Here is a 14,099-nt window from a genome sequence, read left to right on the forward strand (position 1 = left end):
TTTTGAGGACCGGCGGGAACCTCGGGAGGTGCAGAGGCTGTGGACATGCACCATCAACACTAGCAAGATATGCATGTCAGCTTGTCGATCTAATTCTGCATCACGACTTCTTTTTGGATCATGTTGAACATGCATGTTTGTGCCAGGCTTATTCATGTTGAAACAGATGGTGAACAAAGATTGTGGCACTAAACTACAATAGGAAGATGAGCTAGCAATTATTTGCACTATCAGTGGGGCAGTAATGTGGTTCCTCAATTCACCCCTTTCAGATCTTTTCCCTCTGCTATTGATGATCTTGTTCATTTGATACACAATTTTTTACCAGTAATGATCAATGCACAAAGTAAAGTAGACTACACAATGTCAGCTACGAGATAGCACGTGAAGTCCAATTTATGAGGGTATGATCATTCAACCTAAAGAAAAAATAATCGCATTGTGCCAAAAAAATGTTTGTGTACTTAGAAATAAAATAAAAGAATATGGACGACATGTATTTATTTTCTAGAAAATATCTATGGAGCCTGCCAGCTTTAGATATCCAATTACTCTTGTGTTATTCGGTTCAGCAACTAGATTATTGGATGACAAGTACTTTTTATTATGACATTTTCTTGCCAAGTTAGCCAATTATTATTACTAAAATTTACCTTGTTACTAAAAAGTTTGACAATTCCACTTGATATTGAACATGCATGTAGTTTTAAACCACTAAAATGGGTGCTCCAATCCCGTTGCAACGTACGGGCAATTACCTAGTAGAGAAGGAAAAGAAAAAACCCAGTGAAAAAGGAAAGAAAAACAAAGCAGCAAAATAGTAGGAAAACAGTGAAAATCGGGTCATTGCCCTCAAGTAGGTCGCGCCTTCTGTTTTAGCACGAAGCCGACCGTGCTTTAATGGGTGGGTGCACTAGCTATCAGCTAGGAGACCTGGGTTCGAATCCTACAACTCACTTTTTTATCAGAGCCTCGTTTTTTTTACATTTTCTATTTTTGTTTTTTGATTTAGTTTTATATTTTTTGCTTATATTTTAATATATCTAAAACATATATATTACAAAAAAACACTCTAGAACAACATTTTGAAGTGTTGACAAAGCATTTGAAAAATGTTAAATGTGTATAGAGAAAATGTTTATCACGTGTATGAAAAATGTATACAGAAAAATGTGTATGAGCAAGATTTATCATCTATTTAAAAATTGTTGATCAGGCATTTAAAAAAATCAATCAAGCATTTGAAAAATGTGAAATGTGTGTAGAAAAAATGTTGACCATGTATTAAAAAATGATGAAAAAAATTGATCATGTATATGAAAATGTTAATCAAGCATTTGAAAAAATGTTCAACGGGTATTTTAAAAATGTTAATCTAGCATTTGAAAATTTTAAATGTGTATAGATAAAATATGAGCACGTATTAAAAAAATATTATTATTATTGAAAATTGTTAATCAAGCATTTAAAAAATGTAAAAATCTATAAAAAATGTTAACTATGTATTTAAAAAATGTTAAAATTGTTTGAAAAAATGTTAATCAAGAATATAAAAATGTTTAAAATGTGTATAGAAAAGATGTTGATCATATATTCAAAAAATGTTAAACTTGTATTTGAAATGTCAAACGTGTATTAGATATATACCAAAAATGTGTATACAAAGACAATGAAAGACAAAGGGGAAATAAAAAAGAAAGAAAGAAAAGAAAACCGATGAAAAATGATGAAAAAAGGAAAGAAAAGGAAAAAACAAAGAAAACCGAAGCAAAAAGAAGAAAAAGAAAGAAAAAACAATGTGAACCGTGAAAAGAAATACAGAAAACCTAAGAATAATAAGAAAGAAAGAAAATAAAAAAAGTGAAAATGAGAAAGGAATGAAGAAACCCCGGTGAAAAAACAAAAAAAACAAAAAAAATAGAAAACTGGATATAAAACCGGCTCTTTTCCCCTTAAGTAGGTCGCGCCTTACTATTTTCCACGAACATGATGCTAACTCACTAGATAGGCGTTACATCCGTGGCAACTAGACTGTTAATCCAAGTGCATCTATTACTATTACTCCATCCCAAGACCGCGAGGGGCGGAGCTAAGGGGGGATGAGCGGGGGCCAGGCCCCCCCCAATGGCTGTCTCATACTGAAGTACCGTAGCGTAGGTCCCAGGTAGATTAGGCAAGGTCAATTAGATTTAGGACTAATTGGCCCCCCCTAACAGTGCGGTCAAGAAGGCTTGAAGCCCAGGAACTTTGCAAGTTGAAGCCCATGTATTAAACAAATAGCCCATGCGGCCATGCTGGTAGTTGTGGTCTTGTGGAAGCTGGCCAGGCCACGATCTATGGCTTCGATCGTTTCGGCCTCGTACACAAGCTCGCTTTCCCTAAAAAAACGCACAAGAGCTCGCTGTGCGTAGCCGCCCATGGAAGTTAGACGAGAGCATCCGTACAACAGATTAGCGCGGCCGCCGTCGCCGATGGCGGAATAATTACGGTGCGTCTTCCTGGTTCCTTCATTGATTTATATATATACCATGGAATACTGATGAACTGATCCACATCTTTCTCCATAAGACAAGGAAGTTTTTGCCTTTTTGATGGGATTAATTAGGGATGGCAATTTTTTGTTTATTCTAAAAAATAGGTATGCACTGATTCTATCATCTTAGTTTCAGAATTTGCCCTTAGCACTACTCAATAGGACTCACTTCAGATCTAAGGTATATCATGGGCTCATGTCTACATCATCGCAAGTTATTATTATTGTTAGAATTTCACAAACTGAGAGATTGTTATTGTTAGAATTCCATATAAAATTATACATTTTGTCCTGTGAGTTTTAGGCATAAGAACCACATTCAAACTAATGAAAATCTACCATTTTCTAATAGCAAAATCCATATTATCTTGTATTCCTCATAGAATGGTCATTGTTAGGAAAAAAAACTTCTATATGTTCATTGAATACTTCGCCCCCCTATCGTCAAATTCTGGCTCCGCCCCTGAAGACCGATATCTAGCATGCATCTCAAAGTATTAAGCTCATGATAAACAGAGTAATGTATCAAGAAAGATGACATAATGTAGACAGAGTAAGGCCAAAAAATATGACTAAACCTGTCGTTTTATCTTTAGTAGCAATGATACGTCCATTTTGCATCATGTTTACCTACTGTTATTTATGTTGTTTTATTGCATAATAATGCTTTTTGGAGTAATTATAATGCCTTTTCTCTCATAATATGCAAGGTATACAACAAAGGGGAGAATTCTAGCAGCTGGAAATCTGGACGTGAAAAAGCTACGTCAGGCTACATATTCTGCACAACTCCAAATGAGCTGAAATTTGACGAGGATTTTTATGGAATAAATAAGAAATACTAGAGCAAATAAGTACAGGAGGGACCCACCCTGGTGAGCATAAGACACCAGGGCGTGCCTGGGCCCCCAGGCGCGCCCTGGTGGGTTGTGCTCATCTAGGCCCACCTCCGGTGCCCCCCTTCTGGTACATAAGTCATTTTGACCAAGAAAAATAAATAAGGAGAGGACTTTCGGGACGAAGCGCCGCCGTCTCGAGGTGGAACCTGGACAGGAGTATTTTTGCCCTCCGGCGGAGCGATTCCGCCGGGGGAACTTCCCTCCCGGAGGGGGAAATCATCGTCATCATCATCACCAACAACTCTCCCATCTTGGGGAGGGCTATCTTCATCAACATATTCAACGTCACCATCTCATCTCAAACCCTAGTTCATCTCTTGTGTTCAATCTTTGTACCGGAACTATAGATTGGTGCTTGTGGGTGACTAGTAGTGTTGATTACATCTTGTAGTTGATTACTATATGGTTTATTTGGTGGAAGATTATCTATTCAAATCCATTATGCTATTTAATACCCCTCTGATCTTGAGCATGATTATCATTTGTGAGTAGATACTTTTGTTCTTGAGGTCATGGGAGAAATCATGTTGCAAGTAACCATGTGAACTTGATATGTGTTCGATATTTTGATGATATGTATGTTGTGATTCCCTTAGTGGTGTCATGTGAACGTCGACTACATGACACTTCACCATATTTGGGCCTAAGGGAATGCATTATGGAGTAGTTATTAGATGATGGGTTGCGAGAGTGACAGAAGTTTAAACCCTAGTTTATGTGCTATTCCGTAAGGGGCCGATTGGATCCAAAAGTTTAATGTTATGGTTAGAATTTATTCTTAATACTTTTCTCGTAGTTACGGGTCATTAAGGCTATTTTACGGCGCCGTTACCGGGGAGTGAAGCGCTCTTGGTAAGTGGAAATTGGTAAGGAAACATTATTACTACATGCTGGAATTTAATGTCACTTGTTACTATGGAAAATAATCCTTTGAGGGGTTTGTTTGGGGTATCTTCACCTTGGCCGGAACCACAATTAGTTGCCCCTAAACCTACTACACCTACTGAAATTATTAAATATGAAATTCCTTTGGGTATGGTAGAACAACTGCTAGCTAATCCTTATGTAGGAGATGGAATCGAACATCCTGATATGCACTTGATATATGTGGATGAAATTTGTGGATTGTTTAAGCTTGCGGTTTTACCCGGAAATGAAGCTAAGAAGAAGATTTTCCCTTTATCTTTGAAGGGAAAAACATTGACATGGTATAGGCTATGCGATGATATTGGATCATGGAACTAGAATCAGTTGAAATTGGAATTCGATCAAAAAAAATTATCCTATGCATCTAGTTCATCGTGACCAGAATTTTTTATATATATTTTTTGGCCTCGTGAAGGAGAAAGTATTGCTCTAGCTTGGGGTAGGCTTAAGTCAATGTTATATTCATGCCTCAATCATGAGCTCTCAAGAGAAATTATTATTCAGAATTTTTGTGCTCGGCTTTCTTGTAATGATCAATCCATGCTCGATACTTCTTGTACTGGTTCTTTTATGAAGAAGACTATTGAATTCCAGTGGGATCTTTTAGAAAGAATTAAACGCAACTCTGAAGATCGGGGACTCTACGAAGGTAAAGATTCAGGTATTGAACCTAAGTTTGATTGTGTTAAATCTTTTATGAATACCGATGCTTTTCAAAAGTTTAGCACTAAATATGGACTTGACTCTCACATAGTAGCTTCCTTTTGTGAATCTTTTGCTACTCATGTTGATCTCCCTAAGGAGAGTGGTTTAAATATCACCCACCTATTAGAGAAGAAATTAAAGAACCGGCAAGAGCTAAAGAAGAAACTATCATTTAGAATGTTGATCCAGTCGTTCCCAATTCTTATATTGAAAAATGACCTTTCCCTGTTAGGATGAAGGAACATGCTAAAGTTTCAACTGTGGAATATTAAAACACCCAAACCAGCTGAACAAATCAGAGTTGAACCTAGTGTTGCTATGGTTAAAGGTCTCTTGGTCGATAATATTGATGGGCATGTTATTTACTTCTATGATGAAGCTGCTAGAATTGCCAAATCCGATGAAAAAGATAAACATAGACCAGTTGTTGGCATGCCTATTGTCTCAGTTAAGATAGGAGATCACTGTTATCATGGTTTATGTGATATAGGTGCCAGCGTGAGTGCTATTCCTTTTTCCTTATATGAAGAAATTAAGAATGAAATAGCACCTACTGAAATAGAAGACATAGATGTTACTATTAAACTTGCCAATAGAGATACTATATCACCAATTAGGATTCTTAGAGATGTTGAAGTCTTGTGTGGGAAAATAAAATACCCTACAGATTTTCTTGTTCTTGGTTCCCCACAAGATGAATTTTGTCCCATTATCTTTGGTAGACCTTTCTTGAACACTGTCAATGCTAGAATAGATTGTGAGAAACAAATTGTCGGTGTTAGCTTTGGTGACGAATCTCATGAGTTGAATTTTTCCAACTTCAGTAGAAAACCTCATAAGAAAGATTTGCCTAGTAAGGATGAAATTATTGGTCTTGCTTCTATTGTTGTACCTCCTACTGATCCTTTAGAACAATATTTGCTAGACCATGAAAACGATTTGCATATGCGTGAAAGAAATGAAATAGATAGAATATTGTTCGAACAACATCCTCTACTTAAACACAATCTACCTATTGAAACTCTAGGAGGCCCTCCACCGCCTAAAGGTGATCCTATGTTTGAATTAAAACAATTGCCAGACACTTTGAAATATGCTTATCTTGATGAGAAAAATATATATCCTATTATTATTAGTGCTAACCTTTTAGAACATGAAGAAGAAAGATTATTGAAAGTTCTAAAGAAGCACCAAGCTGATGTTGGATATACTCTTGATGTTCTTAAGGGCATTAGTCCCACTCTGTGACATCACAAGAGTAATATGAAACCTGGTGCTAAACCCGTTGTTGATCACCAACATCGGTTAAATCCAAAGATGAAAGAAGTGGTAAAAAGGAAATATTGAAACTTCTGGAAGCAGGTATAATCTATCCTATAGCTGATAGTAGATGGGTAAGTCATGTTCATTGTGTCCCTAAGAAGGGAAGTATTACTGTTGTTCCTAATGATAAGTATGAACTCATTCCACAAAGAGTTGTCACATGCTATAGAATGGTAATTGATTATAGAAAATTAAATAAAGCAACTAGAAAAGATCATTACCCTCTACCTTTTATTGATCAAATGCTAGAAAGACTATCTAAGCACACACATTTTTGCTTCCTTAATGGATATTCTAGTTTTTCACAAGTACCTGTTTCACAACTGATCAAGAAAAGACCACTTTTACTTGTCCTTTTAGAACCTATGCTTATAGATGTATGCCTTTTGGTTTATGTAATGCACCTGCTACCTTTCAAAGATGTATGACTGCTATATACTCTGATTTTTGTGAAAAGATTGTTGAGGTTTTCATGGATGACTTTTCTGTTTATGGGAAGTCTTTTGACAATTGTTTAAGCAATCTTGATCAAGTTTTGCAGAGATGTGAACAAACAAATCTTGTCTTGAATTGGGAGAAATGCCACTTTATGGTTAACGAAGGTATTGTTTTGGGCCATAAAATTTCTGAAAAAGGCATTGAGGTGGACAAAGCCAAGGTTGATGCAATTGAGAAAATGCCACGTCCTAAAGATATCAAAGGTATTCGTAGTTTCCTTAGTCATGCTTGTTTTTATAGGAGGTTTATTAAAGACTTTTCTAAAATTTCTAGGCCTCTTACAAATCTTTTGCAAAAGGATATTCCTTTTGTGTTTGATGATGATTGTTTGGAAGCCTTTGAATCATTAAACAAAGCCTTAATTACTGCACTTGTTGTTCAACCACCTGATTGGAACTTGCCTTTTGAGATTATGTGTGATGCTAGTGATTATGCTGTTGGTGTTGTTCTAGGACAAAGAGTTGGTTAGAAATTAAATGTTATCCTTATGCTAGTAAAACTCTAGACAATGCTCAACAAGATTATGCTACTACTGAAAAAGAATTCTTAGCAGTGGTGTTTGCTTGTGATAAATTTAGGTCTTACATTGTTGATTCTAAAGTGACTGTTCACACCGATCATGCTGCTATAAAATATCTTATGGAAAAGAAAGATGCTAAACCTAGACTCATTAGGTGGGGTCTTCTGCTACAAGAATTTGATTTGCATGTCACTGATAGAAAAGGAGCAGAGAACCCCATAGCTGATAACTTGTCTAGGCTTGAAAATATTCTTGATGACCCACAACCTATTAATGATAGCTTTCCTAATGAACAATTAGCTACAATAAATGTTTCTAATAGTACACCTTGGTATGCTGACTATGCTAATTATATTGTTGTTAAATACATACCACCTAGTTTCACATACCAACAAAAGAAAAAAATCTTCTATGATTTAAGACATTACTTTTGGGATGACCCACATCTTTATAAAGGAGTAGATGGTATTATTAGACGTTGTGTACCTGAGCATGAACATGAACATATCCTACGAAAGTGTCACTCCGAAGCTTATGGAGGACATCACACGGGAGACAGAACCGCTCATAAGGTATTGCAATCTGATTTTTGTTGGCCTGCTCTCTTCAAGGATGCTTGTAAGTTCGTCTTATCTTGTGATGAATGCCAAAGAATAGGTAATATCGGTAAGCGTCAAGAAATGCCTATGAATTATTCACTTGCTGTTGAACCATTTGATGTTTGGGGATTTGATTTCATGGCACCTTTTCCTTCCTCGAATGGGTATACTCATATTTTGGTTGCTGTTGATTATGTTACTAAGTGGGTAGAAGCTATTCCAACTAGTAGTGCTGATCACAACACCTCAATTAAAATGCTTAAGGAAGTTATTTTCCCAAGGTTTGGAGTCCCTAGATATTTAATGACGGATGGTGGTTCACACTTTATTCATGGTGCTTTCCATAAAATTCTTGCTAAGTATGATGTTAACCATAGAATCACCCTATCATCCACAGTATAGTGGTCAAGTTGAACTTAGCAATAGAGAAATAAAATTAATTTTACAAAAGACTGTCAGTAGGTCTCGGAAGAATTGGTCTAAGAAACTAGATGATGCACTTTGGGCTTATAGAGCATCATATAAAAATCCTATGGGTATGTCTCCTTATAAAATGGTTTATGGAAAATCTTGTCATTTGCCTCTTGAGTTAGAACATAAAGCATATTGGGCAATTAAAGAACTCAACTACGATTTCAAACTTGCTGGTGAAAAGAGGTTATTTGATATTAGCTCATTAGATGAATGGAGAACCCAAGCTTATGAAAATGCAAAGTTATTCAAAGAAAAAGTTAAAAGATGGCATGACCAAAGAATCCAAAAGCGTGAGTTCAAAGTTGGAGAATATGTTCTTCTGTACAACTCTCGTTTCATATTCTTTGCAGGAAAACTCCTCTCCAAATAGGAAGGACCCTATGTCATCGAGGAGGTTTATCAATCCGGAGCCATCAAAATAAATAATGCTGAAGGTATTAACATTAAGGTTGTTAATGGGCAACGAATAAAACATTATATCTCAGGTACGCCCATTAATGTTGAAAGCAATATTATCCAAACTATGACACCAGAAGAACACATAAAAGAAACCTTCTGGAACACTCCAGAATCGTGAAAAAAGGGAGGTACGTGATACGGTTAGTAAACGGACTCTGAAAAATCCGCAAAAATATTTTTTGTCAGTTTTGGAATATTTAAAAAATTAGGAAAATAAGAAACAACCAGGAAAGTGATCCTGGTGGGCACAAGACTCTAGGGCGCGTTTGGCTTACTAGGCGCGCCCAGGTGGGTTGTGCCCACCTCAGGCACTTTCCGGACTCCGTTTTTCTTCTGTTTGGCTTGTTTCCCAAGATAAAAAATCTTTATATACCCCCTGAACCTGTTGACCTTCGTATCGTGAAGAAATCTCCTATTTTCTTTTCTTGCTGTTTTTCTGTCAGATCTAATCCACCATGGCCGCTTCAAGCTCCTCCAAGGACAAGTTATTCGAGAACGTCATCAACCCATATCTGCGGGAGGTGATGCAGCACCCTCAAGCTATCCGATGCACGATGGGGTGCTGCACATCTGCAATGAGCAAGGCCCCAAGGGAACTGGATCTGTGGAGGCCAAGCTTAGAGCTATGGAGCAGGAAGTCTTCAAGTGCAAGGGGATGGTGGAACGTGGACTCAATGCCAATCACGTCATGATCGTGGACTACACCCATGATCTCCAGGTGGATGGAAAGTCCATGAAGGACATCGTCTCCTCCTTCAACGAGCAAATCAACTTCCTCCAGAGCCAAATCTACGACCTCCAAAACCTAGTCTTTGAATATGAGGCAAGGTCTAAAGGTATGAGTTAGCTGCCAGTTGCAGGACCCGGGAGACTCACTCTTCCTCTTATGATGGTGAGCCTCTACTGTGAAAACCCGAGGACAAGATCTCTTCTACTTCATCACCACTGATGTAGCTTAAAGCTACGTCGGTTTTTCCCCCAAAGAGGAAGGGATGATGCAACACAACGGTGGTAGGTATTTCCCTCAGATATGAAACGAAGGTTATCGAACCAGTAGGAGAACCAAGCAACACAACGTAAACAACCCCTGCACACAAATAACAACACCTCGCAACCCGACGTGTTAAAGGGGTTGTCGATTCCTTTCGGGGTACGGCGCCTCAAGATACGCAAAGGACGTGAGGTAAATTTGTAGATAGGATAAATAGATCACAGAACAAATAAATTGCAGCAAGGTATTTTTGTATTTTTTAGTTTAATAGATCTGAAAATAAACGCAAGGAAAAAGTAGATCATAAGGCAAATATATGAGAAAGAAGACCTGGGGGCCGTATGTTTCACTAGTGGCTTCTCTCGAGAAAAATAGCAAACGGTGGGTGAACAAATTACTGTTGGGCAATTGATAGAACTTCAAATAATCATGACGATATCTAGGCAATGATCATTACGTAGGCATCACATCCAAGATTAGTAGACCGACTCCTGCCTGCATCTACTACTATTACTCCACACATCGACCGCCATCCAGCATGCATCTAGTGTATTAAGTTCATGGAAAACAGAGTAATGCAATAAGACGATGACATGATGTAGACAAGATTGGATTATCTATTGTGGCAGATATGGATCCCGTCTTTTTATCCTTAGTAGCAATAATACATACGTGTCGGTTCCCTTTCTGTCACTAGGATCAAGCACCATAAGATCGAACCCACTACTGGGCACCTCTTCCCCTTGCAAGATAAATAGATCAAGTTGGCCAAACAAAACCCAAATATCGGAGAAGAAATACAAGGCTATAAGAGATCACACATATAATAGATCAAAGAACTCAAATAACTTTCATGGATATAAAAAGATATAACTGATCATAAACTCGAAGTTCATCAGATCCCAACAAACACACCGCAAAAAGGACCTACATCATATGGATCTCCAAGAGATCATTGTGTTGATAATCAAGAAAGAGAGAGAGGAAGCCATCTAGCTACTAACTATAGACCCGAAGGTCTACAAATAACTACTCACACATCATCGGAGAGGCACCAATTGAAGTGGTGAACCCCTCCGTGATGGTGTCTAGATTGGATCTCGGTGTTCTGGGCTCTGCGGCGGCTCAATGAAAATTTCGTCGATTCCCCTAGGGTTTCTGGAATATTGGGGTATTTATAGAGCAAAGAGTCGGTCCAGGGGGCACGTGAGGTGGGCAAACCCACCTGGGCGCGCCTGGGCCTCCTGGCGTGCCCAGGTGGGTTGTCCCCTCCCCGGGACTCCCCCCAGGTGCAACCAGGGCCCAATGTGTTCCTTCTGGTCCATAAAAAATCATCGTAAATTGGCGTGGTAATTGGACCCCTTCTGATATTGATTTCCTGCTATGTAAAAAACATGCAGAAAACAGCGACTAGCACTTGGCACTATGTCAATAGTTTAGTACCAAAAAAATGATATAAAATGACTATATAATGATTATAAAACATCCAAGATTGATAATAAAACAACATGGAATGCTAAAAAATTATAGATACATTGGAGACGTATCAGCATCCCCAAGCTTAACTCCTGCTCGCCCTCGAGTAGGTAGGTGATAAAACAATATTTTTGATGTGGAGTGCTGTTTATCGTGTCATATCATATTCTTTTATTCATAGCATGGACATTTGGACTTTTATGTGATTCAAAGAAATAGTCTAGTTTTGACATAATAATTTAGATACTCAAGCATATCAACAAGCAACCATGTCTTTCAAAAGATCAATGCTAAAACAAGTTATCCCTAGCCCATCATCCTCAAACATTGATCCATTCATGAAACACACTTGAATATTGGCTAAACCCAATACTTAAGTATGATCATATTGTCCCCTAGTTGGTGCTTTTATAAGAGAAGATGGAGACTCAATTTCAAAAATAAAAATTGCATAAAGAAAAAGAAAGGCCCTTCGCAGAGGGAAGTAGTGATTTGTAGAGGTGCCAAAGCTCAAAGCGAAAAATTAGAGATAAAAACATTTTGGGTGGTGTATCCATCCCACCAACGAAAACGACTTGGATCATCCCAAACTTTCCATGCTAGATATATCATAGGCGGTTCCCAAACAGAAATATAGTTTATTCCTTTTTCCACCATAACTTTCACTTTCCATGGCTAACTGTATTCACGGGTGCCCTCCATACGAACACTTTCCAAGGAATTTATTATTTGACAACATAAAGTAAATTCATTTTTGCATTTCGGGACTGGGCATCCCTAATACCTTTGCGTTACTCTTGTGCAATGACAAGTGAATAAACACTCATCGTGAGAATAACACATCTAGCATGGAAAATATTAGCTACCCGTTACCGTTCCGCGAGTGAAACAAACACACAATAGAGAAGTTCATTTTGAAAATTAGAGATGGCACGTGCAAATTTGCTTAGAACAGCAAAATAATACCGCATATAGGTAGATATGGTGGACTCATGTGGCAAAACTGGTTTAAAGGATTTTGGATGCACAAGTACATGTCATACTTGGTGCAAAATTAAGGCTAGCAAAAAGATTGAGAAGCGACCAACCAAGGAACAAATAATGTCATAAGCAAGCATTAAACATAATTAACACCGAATAATGCACCATAAGTAGGATATAATTTTCATGCATGATTATTGACTTTTGTGCATGCATAGGGAATCACAAACCTTAACACTAATATTCCTACTAGCGCACAATTACTCACCAATATGACTCACATATCACATCATTATATCTCAAAACTATTACTAAGAATCAAATTTATTTTGTCCAATGATATTTATGACATATATTTTCTTCTTTATTTATCCTTCTTGGATATCTATCACTTTGGGACTAATTTTCATGTGTTGCTTTTCATAAGCTCAAACAAATATAAGTGAAGATCATGAGCATATCATATTTTATTTCTCTCAAAATAATTTAAGTGAAGCAAGAGAGAATTTCTTCAAAATTTACTAAGCACACCGTGATCAAAAAGATATAAGTTAAGCACTAGAGCAAGTCCATTGGTCATAAAAATTTAAGTGAAGCATAGAGAGCAATTCTAACAAGTCATGGCATAATTTTGGCTCTCTCAAATAGATGTGTCCAGCAAGGATTTATGACTTAAAACACAAAATAAAACAAGCAAAGACACATATCAGACAAGATGCTCCAAGCAAAACACATATCATGCGACGAATAAAAATATAGTCTCGAGTAAAATACCGATGGTTGTTAGAAGAAAGAGGGGATGCCCAATAAAAATATAGTCTCGAGTAAAATACCGATGGTCATTAGAAGAAAGAGGGGATGCCACTCGGGGCATCCCCAAGCTTAGTTGGTTGTTCATTCTTGGATAATAGCTTGGAATGCCAGGGCATCCCCAAGCTTGGGCTCTTCTATCCTTCTTTCATCCATCGTGAGATAACCCAAAACTTGAAAACTTCAATCACACAAAGCTCAACAAAACCCGTGTGAGATCTGTTAGTAAAAGAAAGCAAACCATTACTATAAGTTTTGTGTCAAACCAATTCTTATTTTATTTTTGTATTGTATCTACTGTATTCCAACTTTTCTATGGCAAAAACTCATCAAAGAAAACCATAGAGACACCAAAATAAGCACACAACACAAAGAAAACATAATATGTCAAAACAGAACAGTCTGTAGTAATCTGGAACTTTCGAATACTTATGTAACTCCAAAAGTTCTACAAAATTAGGAAGAACATCATAATTTGTATATTAATCTTCTTCAAAAAGAATCAGAGTAGAACCTCTTTTCTGTGATTTATGATAATTATTTTCGTGAGCACAAAGTTTCTATCTTTTTTAGTAAGATCAAACAACTATCACCCCGGAAGATCCTAAAGGTTTTACTTGGCACAAACACTAATTAAAACACAAAAAACACAATCATAACAGTAGCATAATTGTGCTAACACTCAAGAATAGAAAGCAAAACGTAAAAAATAAATTTTATTCATTGGGTTGCCTCCCAACAAGCTCTTTCTTTATAGCCATTAAGATAGGCTTAAGATTTCAATGATGATCACATGAAAGACAAGAATTGAAGCACAAAAAGAGCATCATAAAAAATGTGACAAATACATCTAAGTCTAACATACTTCCTATGCATAGGTATTTTCTAAGCAAACAAATTATCA

The sequence above is a fragment of the Triticum dicoccoides genome, chromosome 5B, assembly GCF_002162155.2.
Source record: "Triticum dicoccoides isolate Atlit2015 ecotype Zavitan chromosome 5B, WEW_v2.0, whole genome shotgun sequence".
In the NCBI taxonomy this organism is placed as follows: domain Eukaryota; kingdom Viridiplantae; phylum Streptophyta; class Magnoliopsida; order Poales; family Poaceae; genus Triticum; species Triticum dicoccoides.